The sequence below is a fragment of the Oncorhynchus keta genome, chromosome 10 (assembly GCF_023373465.1).
Source record: "Oncorhynchus keta strain PuntledgeMale-10-30-2019 chromosome 10, Oket_V2, whole genome shotgun sequence".
Lineage (NCBI taxonomy): Eukaryota > Metazoa > Chordata > Actinopteri > Salmoniformes > Salmonidae > Oncorhynchus > Oncorhynchus keta.
Genome location: NC_068430.1, coordinates 12,530,507 through 12,550,961, shown reverse-complemented (window position 1 = coordinate 12,550,961; position 20,455 = coordinate 12,530,507). Strand labels below are relative to the sequence as shown.

At 43.9% G+C, this 20,455-nt stretch overlaps 1 protein-coding gene across 3 annotated transcripts in view; it reads right to left on the bottom strand.

Moving 5' to 3' along the window:
* LOC118374600 (metabotropic glutamate receptor 4-like) overlaps window positions 1-5,567 on the bottom strand; it is a 318,221-nt gene extending 312,654 nt beyond the window's left edge. For 2 of the 3 annotated variants that reach the window (XR_008144147.1, XM_052526507.1), the window contains exon 1: window positions 4,596-5,567. The gene's annotated coding sequence lies outside the window, so the exon portion shown is untranslated. The remainder of the gene's footprint in view (window positions 1-4,595) is intronic. The other variant, XM_052526508.1, reaches the window with a different exon arrangement.
* Window positions 5,568-20,455: the final 14,888 nt, after the last annotated feature.

The window sequence follows — 20,455 nt, the reverse complement described above, 5'->3', positions numbered from 1 at the left end:
TTTATAGAGGAAAGAGGAATAGACAGATAGGTTACTTTTCTTTATCCACTGTTAGTAATATGAATTAATGAATCCTCTCAGAAGTCAGGACATTCTGCCTAGTTCATAGTGAATGAGCAGTTTACTCTGCATCACAGATTGTGTAGACAGAGATCAAGACTGCATTGGGCTTGTTGCATTCCACAAACCTTACCTGGGTAGCAATATGAAATGGTCAGTGTTTTTTTAGGCGTCGATGCCTACAGAAAACTCAACTTCTGACACAGAACCCTTGTGAATGAATGCCATGGTCACGGAACTTACAAGGTAGCCATACAGACAAATCTTGCCAGTATGAGTCAGTCTAGTGCAGTGTTGCATCTCTCTCTAGCTACCTCTCTCTCTCTCTCTCCACCTCTCTTTCTCCCACCAACCCTCCCCCATCTCTCTCTTTCTCTCTCTCTCCATTATACCAACACAGAGCTGCTTGGACAGGGCCTCCAGTGAGCAGATGGTATCTGCCGGGAGGAGACTGAAGCTGGAACTCGGGCTCGTGATAGGCTGCACAGCCCAATGGAAGTCCCCTTCCTTCCCAGCCAAACTCTTTACAGATGGAACAACATCGCTCCAGGGGAAGTCATTGGGCTGTTTTTTGGAAATCCATCCTCCAATTTTTCTGTATCTTCTATATAAAATCCATTTTAAGCAACAATGAACCACTCTCTCCACTCTGTTGAAAATACGCTACCGTTGTTTCTACTTGGTATTTCGATAACATATTAAATGTTGATTACTGTGATTTTATTCACTTTAAATAAATGGATGTCCTAGACACATGACCACTCCGAACTAGATTGGAATGTCAAACAGCAATAACACCATCTATTAAGAACCAGCATAATATGTTATGCATGTAGCCATACATTATTAACTTGGTATAGAATAGAGTAATGCTATCTACTCCATAGCTGCTTACATTCTGCCCCATGGCATATTAAAGAAACTTAAGAACAGTGGGCTACCCAGAGGGCTCTTGCTGAGTGTGCACATGTTAGACAGACAGACAGACAGACAGACAGACAGACAGACAGACAGACAGACAGACAGACAGACAGACAGACAGACAGACAGACAGACAGACAGACAGACAGACAGACAGACAGACAGACAGACAGACAGACAGACAGACAGACAGACAGACAGACAGACAGACAGACAGACAGACAGACAGACAGACAGACAGACAGACAGACAGACAGACAGACAGACAGACAGACAGACAGACAGACAGACAGACAGACAGACAGACAGACAGACAGACAGACAGACAGACAGACAGACAGACAGACAGACAGACAGACAGACAGACAGACAGACAGACAGACAGACAGACAGACAGAGGTGAAAAGGGAGATAAAGAGAGAGGGGGAGGGGAGCAGCAGAGCGACGCAGGGTAAAGTAAATCTAAGGCTGTTTGAGCCCTGCGCCTCTTTTTCCATGCAGCGTGTTGCATTGATACAGTAGCCTACGACACACAACCTGTATCCCCCTGGGATCTGCTCACATCACATGTGTTCTCTATCTGTCTAGCATCATGTAGGCTACCAGTGGCTGTGTTCATTAATAAGAACATTACAGAAGGAATAACCCAATAACGGAAGACATCAAATCTATCCAGGGGAACCTCAAAGACTGGGCAAAATTGAATCTAAATAAAAAATGTTGTGCTTAGTCAACCCAGTGATATGTAGAGTACTTTTCCCTTTTAGCTGTATGTTCGTCAAAAACAAGAAACAAATTATCTGCAGAAAAGTGCACATTTGGAAGCAATCATGTCAGCGGTCCGATTTGAAGGCAAGCTGAGACAAAGATAGAACAGAGCTTATCTTATACCCTAAACAGACATAGCGAGGCCTGAGGTATAGATATCCTGCAAATGGAAAAGGCATTATTAATATCATGATGTCATTACTGTAATCTGACTTTCAAGGCAGTGTTCACTTCCCCAGAGGTCATATTCCAGTGCAACCTCTGCAGAAACCAATGTTCTGATATTTACCACATCTTCCATACGACCTGGCCGTTTCAAGTGTATGCCTGTCACCATCTTATTTAAAATGATCTTGTTAAAGGGGCTGTGCTGTCAAAAACGTGATTTCTCTGTGTTATATATATATATATACACACAATACCAGTCCAAGGTTTGGACACACCTGCTAATTCAAGTGTTTTTCTTTATTTTTACAATGTTCTACATAGTAGAATACTAATGAAGACATCAAAACTACGAAATAACACATATGGAATCATGTAGTAACCAAGAAATTGTTAAACAAATCAGAATATATGTTGTATTTGAGATTCTTCAAAGTATCCACCTTTTTGCCTTGATGACAACTTTGCACACTCTTGGCATTCTCTCAACCAGCTTCATGAGGAATGCTCTTCCAGCATTCTTGAAGGAGTTCCCACATATGCTGAGCACAGGTTGCTTTTCCTTCACTCTGCATTCCAATTCATCCCAAACCAGGCTGTCAAGTGCCTTTTACTGAGGAGTGGCTTCTGTCTGGCCACTTTGCCATATAGCCCTGATTGGTGGAGTGCTGCAGAGATGGTTGTCCTTCTGGAAGGCTCTCCCATCTCCACAGAGGAACTCTAGAGCTCTGTCAGAGTGACCATCGGGTCTTGGTCACCTCCCTGATCATGGCCCTTCTCCCCCGATTGCTCAGTTTGGCCGGGTGGCCAGCTCTAGGAAGATTCTTGGTGGTTCTAAACTTCTTCCATTTAAGAATGATGGAGGCCACTCTATTCTTGGGGACCTTAAATGCTGCAGAAATGTTTTGGTTGCATTCCCCAGATCTGTGCCTCGACACAATTCCTTTAACCTCATGACTTGGATTTTGCTCTGGCATGAACTGTCAACTGTGGGTTCTTATATAGACAGGTGTGTGCCGTTCCAAATCATGTCCAATCAATTGAATTTACCACAGGTGGATTACAAACAAGTTGTACAAACATCTCAAGGATGATCAATGGAAACAGGAGGCACCTGAGCTCAATTTCGAGTCTTATAGCAAAAGGTCTGAATACTTATGTAAATAAGATATTTATGTGTTGTTGTATTTTTATACATTTGTAAACATTTTTTTTTTTTTTTTACTGTTTTCGCTTTGTCATTATGGGCTATTGTGTGTAGATTGATGAGGGAATGTTTTTATTTAATACATTTCAGAATAGGCTGTAATGTCACAAAATGTGGAAGAAGTCAAGGGGTCTGAAAACTTTCCAAATGCACTGTATCATGTATGTATGTATGTATGTATGTATGTATGTATGTATGTATGTATGTATGTATGTATGTATGTATGTATGTATTCACAATTTCACAGGATTATTCCAACTTCATAGTGTGGAAATAAATATATATATATACTGTGAAATTGTGAAAATGATGATCATGTATTTTTAGTGTAAGGGTTGTTTGAAAATACCACCTGAAATGTCAGCATGTTTTGCATTGGAGCGGTTTCAGACCGCCTAGCTACATCAATTTTAGATATTGAGATAGAAACGGTTGCATTGGACCTTGAAGAATACTTGGTCATAAAAGGCTGACTTCCACTGAACATTGGAATTATCATAGGGTGAGGTTGCTAAGAAAATGAATGTGCAAACCCAATGTGTTAACATTTCCAATGAGAAATGTCAAAACTTCTAAAAGCTGTTGCATGGTGCAGCCGAATAGTCCTTCAGACTATCCGTGGTGTTCATTTTATGACTACCTATATCCACCACAATTATTCTCAATTGACAGTTGTGTCAGTTAATGGTTTTCCATTCCATTTGACACGTGTGTCTCCAGATCGTTTTCTAGAGATTGCCAAGAGGATGCTGCACAGCTGTAGAGCATCTGGAGGGGAAAATAATTCTAACACGCCGTTTGCTTTCCCCGCGGGAGTTTTCTCCGGGGTGTCGAACTTATTGAAGGGATCCTCCATATGGTGGGGTATCGTGCTCTTCAGAAGGCACCTCACATTCTGTGATATTTCTAACTCGTCTGAATAGCAGAGTGTCAGTTGCTCATGCACTTCCATAGTGGCTCAAAGTGTAGATATCAGTCGTGAGATATATTCGATCAATTGTAACATTGTTTTCCCCACAAAAGCATACGTGAAGCAACGTAACTTCGTTTGTTCGCTTCCTGACAAAAACATCTCTCGTTGCTCTGCAGTCCGTATAATGTCCGTGTGGACTACGGGTGCGGACACAGACCTGCACACACGCGCTGCACCTTTATGCATAAAACAATCAATGCGTGCCTCGGTATTCCTGGTGTTGCACTTCTCAGGATACACATTCACCACATAATGAGATCTCGACGTTTCTCTGCAAGTATTTGCCTATATTTTGCAATTGTGTCATTATAGTAAAAATCGTTAGGCTACACAAACTCATAGGCTACAACACTTAAGGTTGTCTAAATAATTAATTTCTGTTAATTTTATACAACCACATATAGAGCTTGAGCGTACGGAAATGTGAATAATTTGAATACCTTTGTCTATCTTCTGCTTTATATTTGAATTTCAAAGTTGACCCATTTTACAGCTACTTACCCCTTTACCGGGTCTGCTCTGGCAGAATCTTCTCGGTGTGAACTGACCCATATCCAATGCACAAACGTAAGAATCAAGAAAAATGTCGTTCCTGTTTGTAATATTGTGTAGATTACTTGAAGAATGTCCTCGACCTTACTTCCAAAGAGTTCCATTCGTCGTTTGAAATATCCCAAAGAAATCCATGCGTTTGAGTAGGCTGTCTCGATCCCAAAGCCGCTGGAGCACTGTCCAGTGGAAAGTGCTTCTGAAAGTCTTGACTCGCCTAACTTTCGTTGCCTGCTGCTGATTACAGATACGTCGAATTGACCGGTGACGTAAAGTAGCCTTTATACTACAGTCACTTAATGTGTTTAAACAACATATATTGACATTTCCTGATAATGAAAATGACTGAAAAGCAAACCTCGCATGCCCGCGAAATGGAGACAGCAATGTCCAATCGATGGAGTGCACTCAGCGCCCACTGAATTCATTTGATCATAATGCAACGCAGCAAAATGCACATTTCATTTTGGTAAAGGGATTGGTATCAATGCCTCTGCTGAGAACCGGATAGAAAGCGCAAATATTTCACAATTACCAGAAGGCAGTTACACCACATGCCAAGAAAGAGTGCGCCATGCACTTATTAAATCGTGCTGGTATTCTTTTTGATTTAGACTATGTCGATTCGACCACCTGCTACATTAAGCTTCATTTCATTTCAGACTTGAAGTCCACTGAGTTTACTTGTTTTGGAGTTATACCCTAATCCTGTAAACATTGAATATGTATAAGGATATGTTATGATTAGTATGCTCAAAAGTGTGTAGCAGACATAGCGCATCTCCACGCTCACGAAGATTTACAATAAACAGGTGAGGCACAATTGGTTAGCCTGCCTCAATAAAGATGTTAGATTATCATTTTTGAAAACCGAAATAGTTAATTAGACCTAATCGTTATGTTTTTGACATGCAAATACTATGTACATCCAGTAGTCGATGCTGTCGAGATTTGACAGGGCAACCAAATATTAAACTGTATCTATCTAACAACAACGCTTTTGGATCGTTTTTCTAGGGAACAAAAGGCGGTATTTCTATGTTTTCAAATGTGACGCAGCTCAGCTGACTCAAACAGGCGAGCTTTCTCTAACAGACGCTGCATTGCCAATGCGATGCTTTGTGTATTGTGTGCTGTATTTTCTGGGTGGCAAAAAGTTATGGTTCATGATGCATTAGTTTCCTTTAGGACAAAGCGTTTTTAGTTTGTCCAAAATTAACTGCACAGGTGTCACGCCCTGACCTTAGAGATCCTTTTTATGTCTCTATTTTGGTTTGGTCAGGGCATGAGTTTGTGTTCTATGTTTTCTATTTCTGTGTGTTTGGTGGGTGTGGTTCTCAATCAGAGGCAGCTGTCTATCATTGTCTCTGATTGAGAACCATACTGAGGTATGGACATTCTGGACGGAAAAGGGATCCTACACATGGGAGGAAATCCTGGCGGGAAGGGATCGCCTCCCATGGGAACAGGTTGAGGCAGGCAGGAGAGCTGAGGCAGCAGGAGAAAGGAAACAGTGATATGAGGGAACACGGCTGGCAAGGAAGCCCAAGAGGCAGCCCCAAAAATGTTTTGGGGGGGCACACGGGGAGTGTGGTGGAGTCAGGTTGGAGACCGGGGCGAGCATGTGACCCGTGCTATGGGGTGATGTGCATTGTGTCTCAGCCGAGCATTCACAGGCCGGCGTGCTCGGTGCCAGCGTCCCGCATTTGCCAGGTAGAAGCTGGCATCCAGCCAGAAGGGGTGGTGCCAGCCCTGCTCTCCAGACCTCCAGTGCGTCTCCTTGGGCCAGGATATCCTGCGCCGGCTCTAAGCATGGTTTCCCCAGTTCGCCAGGAGAACCCAGTGCGGCCTGTTCCAGCTAGAGTGGGCATTCAGCCTGGAAGAGTGGTGCTAAGGTTACGCACCAGATCTCCAGTGCTCCCTCACAGCCTGGTCTATCCTGTGCCTCCTCCACGGACCAGGCTTCCAGTGTGTCTTCCCAGCCTGGTGAGTCCTGTGCCTGCGTCCTGTCCGGCGCTGCCAGAGTAGCCCTCCTGTCCGGCGCTGCCAGAGTCGCCTTCCTGTCCGGTGCTGCCAGAGTCGCCTTCCTGTCCGGTGCTGCCAGAGTCGCCCTCCTGTCCTGCGCTGCCAGGGTCGCCCTCCTGTCTGGCGCTGCCAGGGTCGCCCTCCTGTCCGGCGCTGCCAGAGTCGCCCTCCTGTTCGGCGCTGCCAGAATCGCCCTCCTGTTCGGCGCTGCCAGGGTCGCCCTCCTGTCCGGCGCTGCCAGAGTCGCCCTCCTGTTCGGCGCTGCTAGAATCGCCCTCCTGTCCGGCGCTGCCAGAGTCGCCTTCCTGTTCGCCGCTGCCAGAGTCGCTCTCCTGTCCGGGGTCGGCGGCGAGGGTCCCCGCTCCAGAGGCGCCACCTAAGTGGGCCAAGCCTAAGGTGGAGCGGGATCCACGTCCCGCACCAGAGCCGCCACTGCGGATAGATGCCCACCCAGACCCTCCCCTGTAGGTTTAGGTTTTGAGGCCGCAGTCCGCACCGTTGTGGGGGTACTGTCACGCCCTGACCTTAAATCCTTTTTATGTCTCTATTTTGGTTTCGTCAGGGTGGGAGTTGGGGTGGGCATTCTATGTTTTGTGTTCTATGTTTTCTATTTGAACTGAACACTGACATAACAAAAAATAACAAAGAGAACGAACGGAACCGAAACAGTTCTGGCAACGCCGGGTGTGGTTCTCAATCAGAGGCAGCTGTCTATCATTGTCTCTGATTGAGAACCATACTGAGGTAGCCTTTTCCCACCTGTGTTTTGTGGGTAGTTGTTTTCTCTTTTTGTGTCTGCACCAGACAGAATTGTGTCTTTTCCATTCGTTATTTCAGTGTTCAGTTCAAATAGAAGTATGAACACGTACCACGCTGCACCTTGGTCCTCTCCTTCCAACAGCTGTTACAACAGGTAGGAGAGAGTGGGGTAAATTGAGCCAAAGCGGTAAGCTACAGAAATTTGTAGGCGGCTCAACTTACCCCATATGGACAAGCAATGTTTTCAAATTAATTCAGTTTATTTCCAGGGATACACAACATCCTGAAATATATGTAGATATCTTTGTTGAAATATATGTAGATACCATATTTCCCTTGATGGAGTGATGCTGAATGTGAACAAAATGGCTCAATTTAACAGTTAAATCAAAATAAATAAATAACCCATTGGCCCCTACAGTACATATTATTTCCCTGTACTACTTAATTTTATCTGATTGTTTTTGGAGTTGTTTGGTGTGCTCACCTCAGGGGCAGGTTGATGTTTATTGTCATGATAGGCACCGGTGTGGCGCAGCGGTCTAAGGCACTGCATCTCAGTGCTAGAGGCATTATGATCCAGGGCTGTATCACAACCGGCTGTGATCGGGAGTCCCATAGGGCAGCGCACAATTGGCCCAGCATCGTCCAGGTCCGGGGAGGGTTTGCCAGGGATAGGCCTTCATTATAAAATAAGAATTTGTTCTTAACTGACTTTCCTAGTTAAATAAAAATGAATGTTGCCCTGGAGGCAGAACTTGAGTGATTTCCGTTAGATGGGCCAGTGTTATATTGTAAAAATTAATGAAAACTAAAATGTGCTTTTTGGTCTTAATTTATGGTTCGGGTTAAGCATTAGGTTTAGCAGTATGGTTAAGGTTAGCGTTAAGGTTAGGTTTAATATCAGATTTTATGACTGTGGCTGTGCTACCTAGTGACCACTCTGCAGAGCTGCCTCCAGGACAAGATTCATGACAATAAATGCCAACCTGCAACTCAGGGCTTGTATGAAGGCCCTGACTAGAAGGCATTACCCTGCCTCCCTCGCACTTGCTTGGTTTTATAATCCACCACAGAGCTGGCAGAAGGGCAGTGCACACCTGCCAAGAATGACTTCTCTCCTCCAGGGACCATAAAGACTCTTTACAATGAAAAGTAATGTGTTATATTACTTTGCATTATTTTCATTAACTAAATCTCTAAATCTCACTATTTGTTTGACTGTTGGAGGGAGCAAGGCACATCTGATAGCTTAATTGCAGTGCCACATTTTTAAACTCTTTGTCACACTTTTACACAAGTATCCCGTGACAGGAATGTTCAATTTCGCTATTCCTGAGGTCCCTGCAGACTCTTAGTTCAAATGAGGAGATACCCTCAAGATACCTGGAGCAAGCAGTTTCTCAAATTGAGCCTGCCTGTGAGCACAGCTGCTGTGTGATGTTCCCTCGATGCCCTCTGGTCAGGGAGCTACATTATGCTCCTGTTTCAGGGGGCAGGCAGACTTTGCAGGTCACACCTGTGGAGTGCTGAGCAGATTCCACCTCAACCATCCAACCTCCATCTGAACCGTGAAAGAGTAGGCAGGACGATGCTCTATATCAGGAAGCATCTTTCTGGGCTTAAAAAAAGCATCTGAGCCAATCAATGTTGCTGCATAACTCTGTTGGAGCAAATTCAACCCTAACTAAGCATGCAGTGCACCTCAGCCAGTGACGGGCAACTCCGGTCCCAGGGGGCCTGAGTACCTGCTGGTTTTCTCTTTCACAAACTAAGCAGGCCCTTGTGTACTACATCAGAATGGTGTGCTCTCGAAGGGGACCAGAGTACAAACCACACAGCTCACATTATCTTTAGAAACGTTCTGTGTTTCCCAGCATTTTACTAATCACCACACATACACTGTCCCTATCTCATCCCCTGAAACAAATTCTCGGTTTATGTCTAATGTCCTTGGATGAGAGGGAGTAAGATTGTTTTGAGAGTGCATTTAAAACTACAAATCTCACCCGTTACTGTTTTGCTTAAAGTCAACGCTTTAAGTGAAAGAGCTTAAGGTAGTTAAAGGTTGCTGGGGGAGCTGGAGCCTTCTTACTCTTGTTTAGTGTGTCTGCTTTGAGGAGATCATGTTGAGACAGAGCTTCAGAGCGGTCCTCCCGGTTCCTCTGTGGTGTGCCGACTCGGGAGATTACACGTTTCAATTAGCCGAGGGGCTGAGGAAATTTAAGCCATGCTAATTCCAGTCCCCAGTGAGAAATCCCAGTGAAAAGGCAAACCACTGAGGCATAATCGCCTGCCCCAGACAGCTCTCATTTCATGGATATATTATAGAATTAATTCAAACCTGTCACTACCAATGTTGGGATTAGTTACTTGGGAAAGTAATATATTTTACATTTAACAAAAGTTACTTTACAGTATTTCTTTGTGTGAAAAGTAACGCGTTATATTACTTTGCATTACTTTCATGAACGAAATCTCTAAATCAAACCATTTGGTTGACTGTTGGAGGGAGCAAGGTGAGCCAGACGCACTCTACCATAGATAGACTACTTACAAACACAGGTTTGATCATTCGTTACTCCTTTCATCTGTGGACCTGCTTTTCTGTGATAGCGCAGCAGTTATAGACTATCATATGGGGAAACCTGTACAGATTTCCTATCTTCTCATTCAAAACCTTTCTCTAGAATCGCCAGTTCTAGATATAGACTACACGGACCCATAGAGATGTATAGAGGGCACACTTAGCACTAGATGGGAAAGCCCTCTATGGGTTTTACTATCACAGAAGCGTTCAATGGAAAAGATCAGAGTTTCACTCTCTAAACATCGAGATCGGATCATGACATACGCGCCCAGTAGAGATATGATTCTGAAAGTATCGCATGAGTTGTTTGACAAAGTAAATGTAATAATATTACCCAATTAGAAATAGTAATTGATTACTTTACTCGTTACTCATAAAAGTAATGATTACGTAACACGTTACTTTTGTCACACATTGGTCACTACTTAGTACAGAACTGAACTTTGTTCAGAGCAGTTCAGTATGTTTAATGACAATGTGAATGGCTGAAACCTTGTGGTTTCTCCTTGTGGTGTGACTATAACGCAACTGATTTTAGCAGCTTGCTTTTCACACACTCACACTCTTTCTCATGTACACACACTGCCTTCAGGATGTTGAACCCAATCAGAAAAATTACACCATGCAGCGCATTGGACAGAATATACGAGGTCAGGAAACGTGGCTTAAAATGTAGAATTCTTATGGAGGCTGTGCTGGCACGAAAAGTTCAGTTCTCCTATTATTTACAGATTTTTCTTGTATTAATCACTTGGAGGAGTAACTTTGGAGGCTGTATGAACTGAGGAGACAGAATCTCCCTGTCAAGGTTTTGGAGGTGCGGTGATTTCCTTCAACACTTCAATGCTACACACCAGTTAGTTATCTTCGGACTGAAGAGATGTCTAGCTGCTGTTTGTACCTCCGAACCTGGCAATGTCCCGCGTCGGCCCAGCATCATTTCATACAGTTGTTGCAGTTGGAACAGTTTTTGTTTTTTATATCAGCATTGTTGTAAGGAGTGATATGCCCTCAATCACCATTCTGATAGTACCTAGTAGTACAGTATACCACATTGAGAAATAGCACTAAACAAGATGAAAGATTATTCAGCCCTTATTGTTACATGATTTCCACATCAATCAACACTGCATGTCACACATCCTGTGGTTCTCATGGACTGGAATGTCCTTTCCCCTTGACATTACTGAGGTAACAGCAGCCTCTGCTGGTCTCTTTCTTCTCAGTAGAAAAAAGTGTAAGAGGAAATGTGTTATTTACCTGTCCTCCCTGATCTGAAAGTAGAATGCTGCTCAGAGGGTATTGTTCCATGTGAATAAAGTAGCTTTTCCATGTCTATCATTAGGGACAGGCTATAGAAAGTGCATGCAGAAAATGACTGTATTGTGGTCCACAGCAGGTAACGATTTGAGGCAATTACTCTATGACTTTAAAGTATCTTCATTTAGCAAAGGACACTGACACAGAGAGAGGGCTTTGTACATCAAAGCACGGCAAATTACAGTCTAGTCAATTGGTCGCCTTAATTAACATGCAAAGCCAAACACAGTGCATATAAAAGCCTGAAGTGTTACAGCAGTCTTTCATTTGTTTCCTTATTAAATAGGGAGAGAGAAGCACATTTTATTAGGTAGAGTTACCAACGGCTTCGGAATGTCTGATTAAACCAGTGTTCTGCCCAATAGCCACAGGGTTAGGTTAGGTACACCATGATTCTGTGTGGAGGGATAACCAAATCATCTCATGTTAAATTGACTCATTTTACACCCTGCGTATTTTGTTCATCTTGACCTTTTTAGTTAAGATATAGTCGCTAGTTTAATATTTTCTATACAGAATGTGTCACGGCACTCCAATGACTGCAATACTAAGAGCTGTATTCAGTCTGTAAAGCTGACAGGCTACAGATAGTGTGATAGAGATGTTTAGGTACTTGCCGACTGAGCCGACATATGCACCGTGAACGTTGCCTTTAAATTTCAATCATGTTGTAAAGCTGAACTTCCCGGAATATTATTGCCTGGCTACCCAAACTCCTTGCTCCGGCCAAATGCTACTCCACTCCCACGTTAGTTTCTTCTCCACAATGAGTCTGGATCCGACTACGTCCCAGACGATTTCTAGAATGGGAATCCATTCTAGACCATCTGATTGGTTCCAGAAACCGATGGGTTGGGCCAGAGCCAGAACACACGTGGGTATAGCAGCATTTTGAAAATGTGTCATTGGCTTTGATACTCTGATTGGTTAGAGATTATCCAATCGCTGATGACTTTGTTTTCTACAACACCCCTCATTTTAACGTGACCACAAACAACTTCAATGATGGCAGTCTCAGATTGAAGCATGTAGCGAACAATTGAGCAGCAGAAGAATTCAGTTTAAATCGTCAGTCAAGATTGAATAGAGCCCTAAATCGATTTTCATGGCATAGGTAATGTCTGAGTTGAGCACCCTCTGCTGGAGGGAATCAGACCTACAGTGGTGTCCATGATGAGTGGCTCTCCAGAGGCACCTAACGAATGAGAGCGTTGCCTTAGCAACAGCAGACAGGTTAGAGCAGTGGCTATTCAGTTTCATATTATCCACAAAGATCTGCTTAATCATTTAACACCAACACACAAAACCATTGGTGGCCATCACAGAAAAATGCTATATTTATTTCAAATATTGCTGTGCTGTCGAGTTCAATGATGGTACAGTCTTCTATTGTTGTGTAAATCAGCTGACCCATATCGTTCCCTGTGTACAATGGTTTTGATATACATATCTTGATGATGTATATGTAACACTCACGGTTTATTTATTTACTTGGTTTGTTGCATATGTCAAAAAAAATAGATGATCGAGACATTATGAAGTCATAAATCTATGCATGAAAGATATTTTTAAATATGAAACAAAGCATTCAGCCTATAAAGTCTAGATGCTCAAATGCCTCTGAAAAGAATACATAACCAACCATGTCCTTGGACACTGGTCTGTGTAGGGAAGGGTTCATTCACAATGCATTTTATTGTGAATGTTTGATTGCATTTTCTCTACTGCTTTTCAGAGGAGCTTTTACAGGCCTATTTATTAATTGCTGTTAGATATTTACCTCTGAGCCTGGCTACACGCAAGACCTGCCATGGACCCCGTTGTCAGTTTATGCATAACCGAAGTGACTGTAATGCACCCAACCCCGATCCTCCATCAATAACGCAAAGGTCCAGTTGTTTATGCTTCAACAAACAGTAAAAAATTACATAGTATTACCTGGCAAGTGACAACATAACCAACCGAATAGTGAACTGAGGTCCTCTGCACAGCTCAAGACCACATTAGCCCACTGAGCTACCATTCGTATTCAAGCCTCAGGCAAAGTTACTCTGTGTGAGTTGGGAGAACATCCTCCTCTGCTATACTTCAATGCTTTCTTAATATTTTTTATGAATCAGTTTGGATAAGAGTGCCTGTGCCCTGTGTAAATGCCTATCCACAAGATAACAGTACAGTACATTGCACTACATATAAGCTACACTACATAACATTACCCTACACTACTCTACACTACAGTAGATAACATTACCCTACACTACACTAGCACCTGCGATAAAAGCCTCTGAACCCCCTGCCTTCCCTTGGCTGAACCATCTGTCTCCCCCTACTGGTGCCAATAACACATGCAGTTTTACACATAACACACATGAGTCTTGGCCCAAGGTGTTGTCATCATAGACAATAATTATATAATGCTGTCTGTTTACTATATAATCTGTGCGCCTGTTTTGATCAATTATTTTATTAAATTAGGTGCATAATAAAAAATAAAAAACAGCAATGTTTTAATAAAATGTAATTGCCAATCCAGAAAATGTGTTGTGAAAAAAATATATATATATTATCACAGTACAACCGTCTTTCCTAATACATTTGGTCCATTCAGAACAGAGTTGTTTTTGTTTTCCACCTTGAACAGAAAGCTACTGTTACTGCAGAGCAAAAACAAAGAGGGTAACCCAAAAAAGAGGTAACACTAGTCTGGTGTCTGTTCTTTGATGACTGTACCTTATCCTGGTTCCTCTTAAGATAGACACAGCCTGTATTGTTGAGGTCTGCTTGTGAAAAAAATGCATGGTGTAGATAAAAACAATATACTGTTCACAGCTGGTTCAAATCAAATCAAAGTATTGGTCACATACAAGTGTTTAGCAGATGTTATTGCGGGTGTAGCGAAATGCTTGTGCTTCTAGCTCCGACAGTGCAGTAATATCTAACACATAATATCCAACAGTTTGACCACACAGACTGGAAATACACGTACATCTAAGGAATGGATTAAGACTATATATATACACATATGTCAGAGCAGCATTGGACTAAGATACAGTGGCATAGTATAGAATACACTAAATACATGTGAGATGGGTGCTGCAATACTTACACACACAATGAAAGCAAATAAGATACCGTAGAATAGTATAAAGTACAGTTTATACATATGAGATGAGTAATGCAAGATACGCAGACTTTATTGAAGTGGCTAGTATTTCATTTCCTTAAAGTGGCCAGTGATTCCGAATCTATGACTGTAGGTAGCAGCCTCTGATGTGCTGGAGATTGCTGTTTAGGAGTCAGTGGTGTAGCATAAAATACAATATACACATGAAATGGGTGATGCAATATGTAAACACAATTTAAAAGTGATTAAGATACTGTAGAATTGTTTGGAGTGCAGTTTATAAATATGAGATGAGTAATGCTAGATACGGTAACATTGTTAAAGTGATCCATTTCTAAAAGTGGCCAGTGATTCCTAATCTATGTCTATAGGCAGCAGCCTCTGATGTGCTAGTGATGGCTGTTTAGCAGTCTCTCGGCCCTGATGCACCTGTACTGACATCGCCTTCTGATAGCAGGGGGAATAGGCAGTGGCTCGGGTGGTTGTTGTCCTTGGTGATCTTTTTGGCCTTCCTATGGCATCGGGTGCTGTAGGTGTCCAGGAGAGGACGGGAAGTTTTCCCCCGGTAATCCGTTGGGCAGACCGCACCACCCCCTGGAGAGCTTTGTGGTTGTGAGCAGTGCAGTTGCCGTACCAGGCGGTGATACAGCCTGACGTGAAGCTCCCAATTGTGCATCTGAAAAAGTTTGTGAGGGTTTTAGGTGTTAAGCCAAATTTCTTTAGCCTCCTGAGGTTGAAGAGGCTCTGTTGCGCCTTCTTCAACTCACTGTCTGTGTGGGTGGACCATTTCAGTTTATCAGTGATGTGTAAGCCGAGGAAGATTTCCACCTTCTCCACTGTGGTCCCATCGATATGGATAAGGGGGTGCTCCCTCTGCTGTTTACTGAAGTCCATGATCATCTCCTTCATTTGTTGATGTTGAGTGAGAGGTTATTTTCCTAGCACCACACTCACCTTCTCCCTGTAGGCTGTCTCATCGTTGTTGGTAATCAAGCCTACCACTGTGGTGTCGTCTGCAAACTTGATGATTTAGTTGGAGGCGTGCTTGGCCACGCAGTCATGGGTGAACAGGGAGTACAGGAGGGGGCTGAGCACTCACCCTTGTGGGGCCCCAGTGTTGAGGATCATCGAAGAGGAGGTGTTGTTTCCTACCTTCACCACCTGGGGTGACCGGTCAGGAAGTCCAGGACCCAGTTGCTCAGGGCGGGGTTCAGACCCAGGACCTCGAGCTTGATGATGAGCTTGGAGGGTACTATGGTGTTGAATGCTGAGCTATAGTCAATGAACAGCATTCTTACATAGGTTTCCCTCTTGTCCAGATGAGACAGGGCAGTGTGCTGTGTGGTGGTGATTACATCGTCTGTGGATCTGATGGGCCGGTAAGCAAATGGAAGTGAGTCTAGGGTGGCAGGTAAGGTGGAGCTGATATGATCCTTGACTAGTCTCTCAAAGGACTTCATGATGACAGAGGTGAGTGCTACGGGTTGATAGTGATTTAGTTAAATTACCTTTGCTTTCTTAGGTACAGGGACAATGGTGGCCATCTTGATGCATGTGGAGACAACAGACTGGGACAGGGAGAGATTGAATATATCTGTAAACACACCAGCCAGTTGGTCTGCGCATGCTCTGAGGAAGCGGCTAGGGATACCATCTGGCCCGTTAGCCTGACGAGGGTTAACACACTAAAATGTCTACTTACGTTGGCAATGGAGAAGGAGAACCCACAGTCCTTGATAACAAGCCGTATCGGTGGCACTGCATTATCCTCAAAGCAAGCGAAGAAGGTGTTCAGCCTGTCTGTAAGCAAGACGTCGGTGTCCACGACGTGGCTGGTTTTATAATCCGTGATTGTCTGTCGACCCTGCCACATGTCTGAGCCGTTGAACTGGGACTCAACGTTGTTCCTATACCCACGTTTAGCCAGCTTGAACATTGAATTGTTCTAATCTACAATGGAAAATTAGGCTAATCTGCAATGGAAAATTAGGCTTTCATAATTTCTTGAATTTTATTTTAGTGTGCTATTTGGTGAATTTGCTCCCCTTGCAAAACGTTTCTTAATCTCCTGTTCTGAGCCTCTCCGCATTCAAGGAACAGAAAATACATCAGGTGTGTGTTTGAACGGTTTGATATTTCACTGTGTCTCTCAGAAAGCAAGACAATGCTAAACATTTAAATCCCTTTTTATTACATCGAGTTGATACATTTTATTGTGTTCTTGGTCACATACTGCTCTGGCTGTCAATAAAATGACTGAAATGGATAATGAAAATGCAAATGATACAAATAACTTAAAGCATTTCTCTGAGAAAAAAAATACTTATTAGGGTAATCAATGTATTATTCCAAATGAAATCAAATCAAATGTTATTTGTCACATGCGCCGAATACAACAGGTGTAGACGTTACAGTGAAATGCTTACTTACAAGCCCTTAACCAACAATGCTTGAAGAAGTTTTATAGAAAACAAATAAAAAGAAGTGTTAGGTAAAAAATAGATAAGTAAATAAAATAAAAGTAACAAATAATTAAATAGCAGCAGAAAAATAAGGTGAGGCTATATATACAGGGGGTACCGTTACAGAGTCTATGTGCGGGGGCACCGGTTAGTCGAGGTAATTGAGGTAATATGTACATGTAGGTAGAGTTAAAGTGAATATGCATAGATTTTAAACAGAGAGTAGCAGCAGCGTAAAAGAGGGGTCTGGGTAGCCCTTTGATTAGCTGTTCAGGAGTCTTATGGCTTGGGGGTAGAAGCTGTTAAGAAGCCTTTTGGACCTAGACTTGGCGCTCCGGTACAGCTTTCCGTGCGGTAGCAGAGAGAACAATCTATGAGAGAACAATCTATGACTAGGGTGGCTGAAGTCATTGACAATGTTTAGGGCCTTCCTCTGACACCACCTGGTATATAGGTCCTGGATGCCCCAGTGATGTGCTGGGCCGTTCGCATTACCCTCTATAGTGCCTTGCAGTCGGAGGCTGAGCAGTTGCCATACCAGGCAATGACGCAACCAGTCAGGATGCTCTCGGTGGTGCAGCTGTAGAACCTTTTGAGGATCTGAGGACCCATGCCAAATCTTTTCAGTCTCCTGAGGGGGAATAGGCTTTGTTGTGCTATCTTCACAACTGTCTTAGTGTGTTTGGACCATGTTAGTTTGTTGGTGATGTGGACAACAAGGAACTTGAACTCTCAACCTGTTCCACTACAGCCCTGTCGATGAGAATGGGGGCATGCTCAGTCCTCCTTTTCCTGCAGTCCACAATCATCTCCTTTGTCTTGATCATGTTGAAGGGGAGGTTGTTGTCCTGGCACCACATGGCCAGGTCTCTGACCTCCTCCCTGCAGGCTCTCTCATCATTGTCGGTGATCAGGCTGTTGTATCATCGGCAAACTTGATGATGGTGTTGGAGTCATGCCTGGCCATGCAGTCATGAGTGAACAGGGAGTACAGTTGGGGACAGAGCACGCACCCCTGAGGGGCCCCCATGTTAAGTTTCAGTGTGGAGGATGTGTTGTTACCTACCCTTACCACCTGGGGGCGGCTCGTCAGGAAGTCTAGGATCCAGTTGCAGAGGGAGGTGTTTAGTCCCAGGGTCCTTAGCTTAGTGATGAGTTTTGAGGCCACTATGGCTTTGAATGCTGAGCTGTAGTCAATGAATAGCATTCTCACGTAGGTGTTCCTTTTGTCCAGGTGGGAAAGGGCAGTGTTGAGTGCAATAGAGATTGCATCATCTGTGGATCTGTTGGGGCAGTATGCAAATTGAAGTGGGTCTAGGGTTACTGGGATAATGGTGTTGATGTGAGCCATTACCAGCCTTTCAAAGTACTTCATGGCTACAGACATGAGTGCTACAGGTAGTCATTTAGGCAGGTTACCTTAGTGTTCTTGGGCACAGGGACTATGGTGGTCTGCTTGAAACATGTTGTTATTACAGACTCAGTCAAGGACATGTTGAAAATGTCAGTGAAGACACTTGCCAGTTGGTCAGAGCATGCACGGAGCACAAGTCCTGGTAATCCGTCTGGCCCTGCGGTCTTGTGAATGTTGACCTGTTTAAAGGTCTTACTCACATTGGCTACGGAGAGCATGATCACACAGTCGTCCAGAACTGCTGGTGCTCTCATGCATGTTGCAGCGTTAATTTCCTCGAAGCGAGCATAGAAGTAATAGTGCAAAAAAGGTATTAGGTGAACAATAGGTAAGCAAAGAAATAAAAAAACAAACAGTAAAAGACAGTGAAAAACAGTAGCGAGGCTATACACAGTAGCGAGCCTATAAAAGTAGCGAGGCTACATACAGACACTGGTTAGTCAGGCTGATTGAGGGAGTATGTACATGTAGATATGGTTAAAGTGACTCTGCATATATGATGAACAGAGAGTATCAGTAGCGTAAACAGGGGTTGTACGCGTCTCTTTGTGTGAAGTAAGTAAAACGGATTGAATGGTTGCACATTTAACATGCTGGTAGAGATGAAGTAAAACGGATTGAGTTTCACTGCATTAAAGTCCCCGCCCACTAGGAGCTCCACCTCTTAATTAGTGTTTTCCTGTTTGCTTATGGCCATATACTATGCCGTATAGAGCTCATTGAGTGCGGTCTTAGTGCCAGCATCATTCTGCGGTGGTATATAGACAGCTATAAAAAATATATATATATTAAATAGTGTGCTTATCATGAGATACTCTACCTCAGGCGAGCAAAACCTTGAGACTTCCTTAGATTTCGTGAACCAGCTGTTATTTACAAATATACATAGGCCGTCACCCCTTGTCTTAGCAGAGGCCGCTGTTCTATCCTGCTGAAAAAGCTTCAAACCCACCAGCTGTATGTTAATCATGTCGTTGTTCAGCCACGACTCGGTGAAACATAAGATATTACAGTTTTTTATGTCCTGTTGGTATGATATACATGCTCGTAGTTTGTCTATTTTTTTTATAAATCATCAAATCAAATCAAATGTATTTATATAGCCCTTCGTACATCAGCTGATATCTCAAAGTGCTGTACAGAAACCCAGCCTAAAACCCCAAACAGCAAGCAATGCAGGTGTAGAAGCACGGTGGCTAGGAAAAACTCCCTAGAAAGGCCAAAACCTAGGAAGAAACCTAGAGAGGAACCAGGCTATGTGGGGTGGCCAGTCCTCTTCTGGCTGTGCCGGGTGGAGATTATAACAGAACATGGCCAAGATGTTCAAATGTTCATAAATGACCAGCATGGTCGAATAATAATAAGGCAGAACAGTTGAAACTGGAGCAGCAGCACAGTCAGGTGGACTGGGGACAGCAAGGAGACATCATGTCAGGTAGTCCTGGGGCACGGTCCTAGGGCTCAGGTTAGTTGAAACTGGAGCAGCAGCATGGCCAGGTGGACTGGGGACAGCAAGTAGTCATCATGTCAGGTCGTCCTGGGGCATGGTCCTAGGGCTCAGGTCCTCCGAGAGAGAGAAAAAAAGAAGGAGAGAATTAGAGAATGCACACTTAGATTCACACAGGACACAGAATAGGACAGGAGAAGTACTCCAGACATAACAAACTGACCCTAGCCCCCCGACACAAACTACTGCAGCATAAATCTTGGAGCCCGAGACGGGAGCGGTCATGAGACAATGTGGCCCCATCCGAGGACACCCCCGGACAGGGCCAAACAGGAAGGATATAACCCCACCCACTTTGCCAAAGCACAGCCCCCACACCACTAGAGGGATATCTTCAACCACCAACCTACCATCCTGAGACAAGGCTGAGTATAGCCCACAAAGATCTCCGCCACGGCACAACCCAAGGGGGGGGCGCCAACCCAGACAGGATGACCACAACAGTGAATCAACCCACTCAGGTGACGCACCCCCTCCAGGGACGGCATGAGAGAGCCCCAGTAAGCCAGTGACTCAGCCCCTGTGATAGGGTTAGAGAGGCAGAGAATCCCAGTGGAAAGAGGGGAACCGGCCAGGCAGAGACAGCAAGGGCGGTTCTTTGCTCCAGAGCC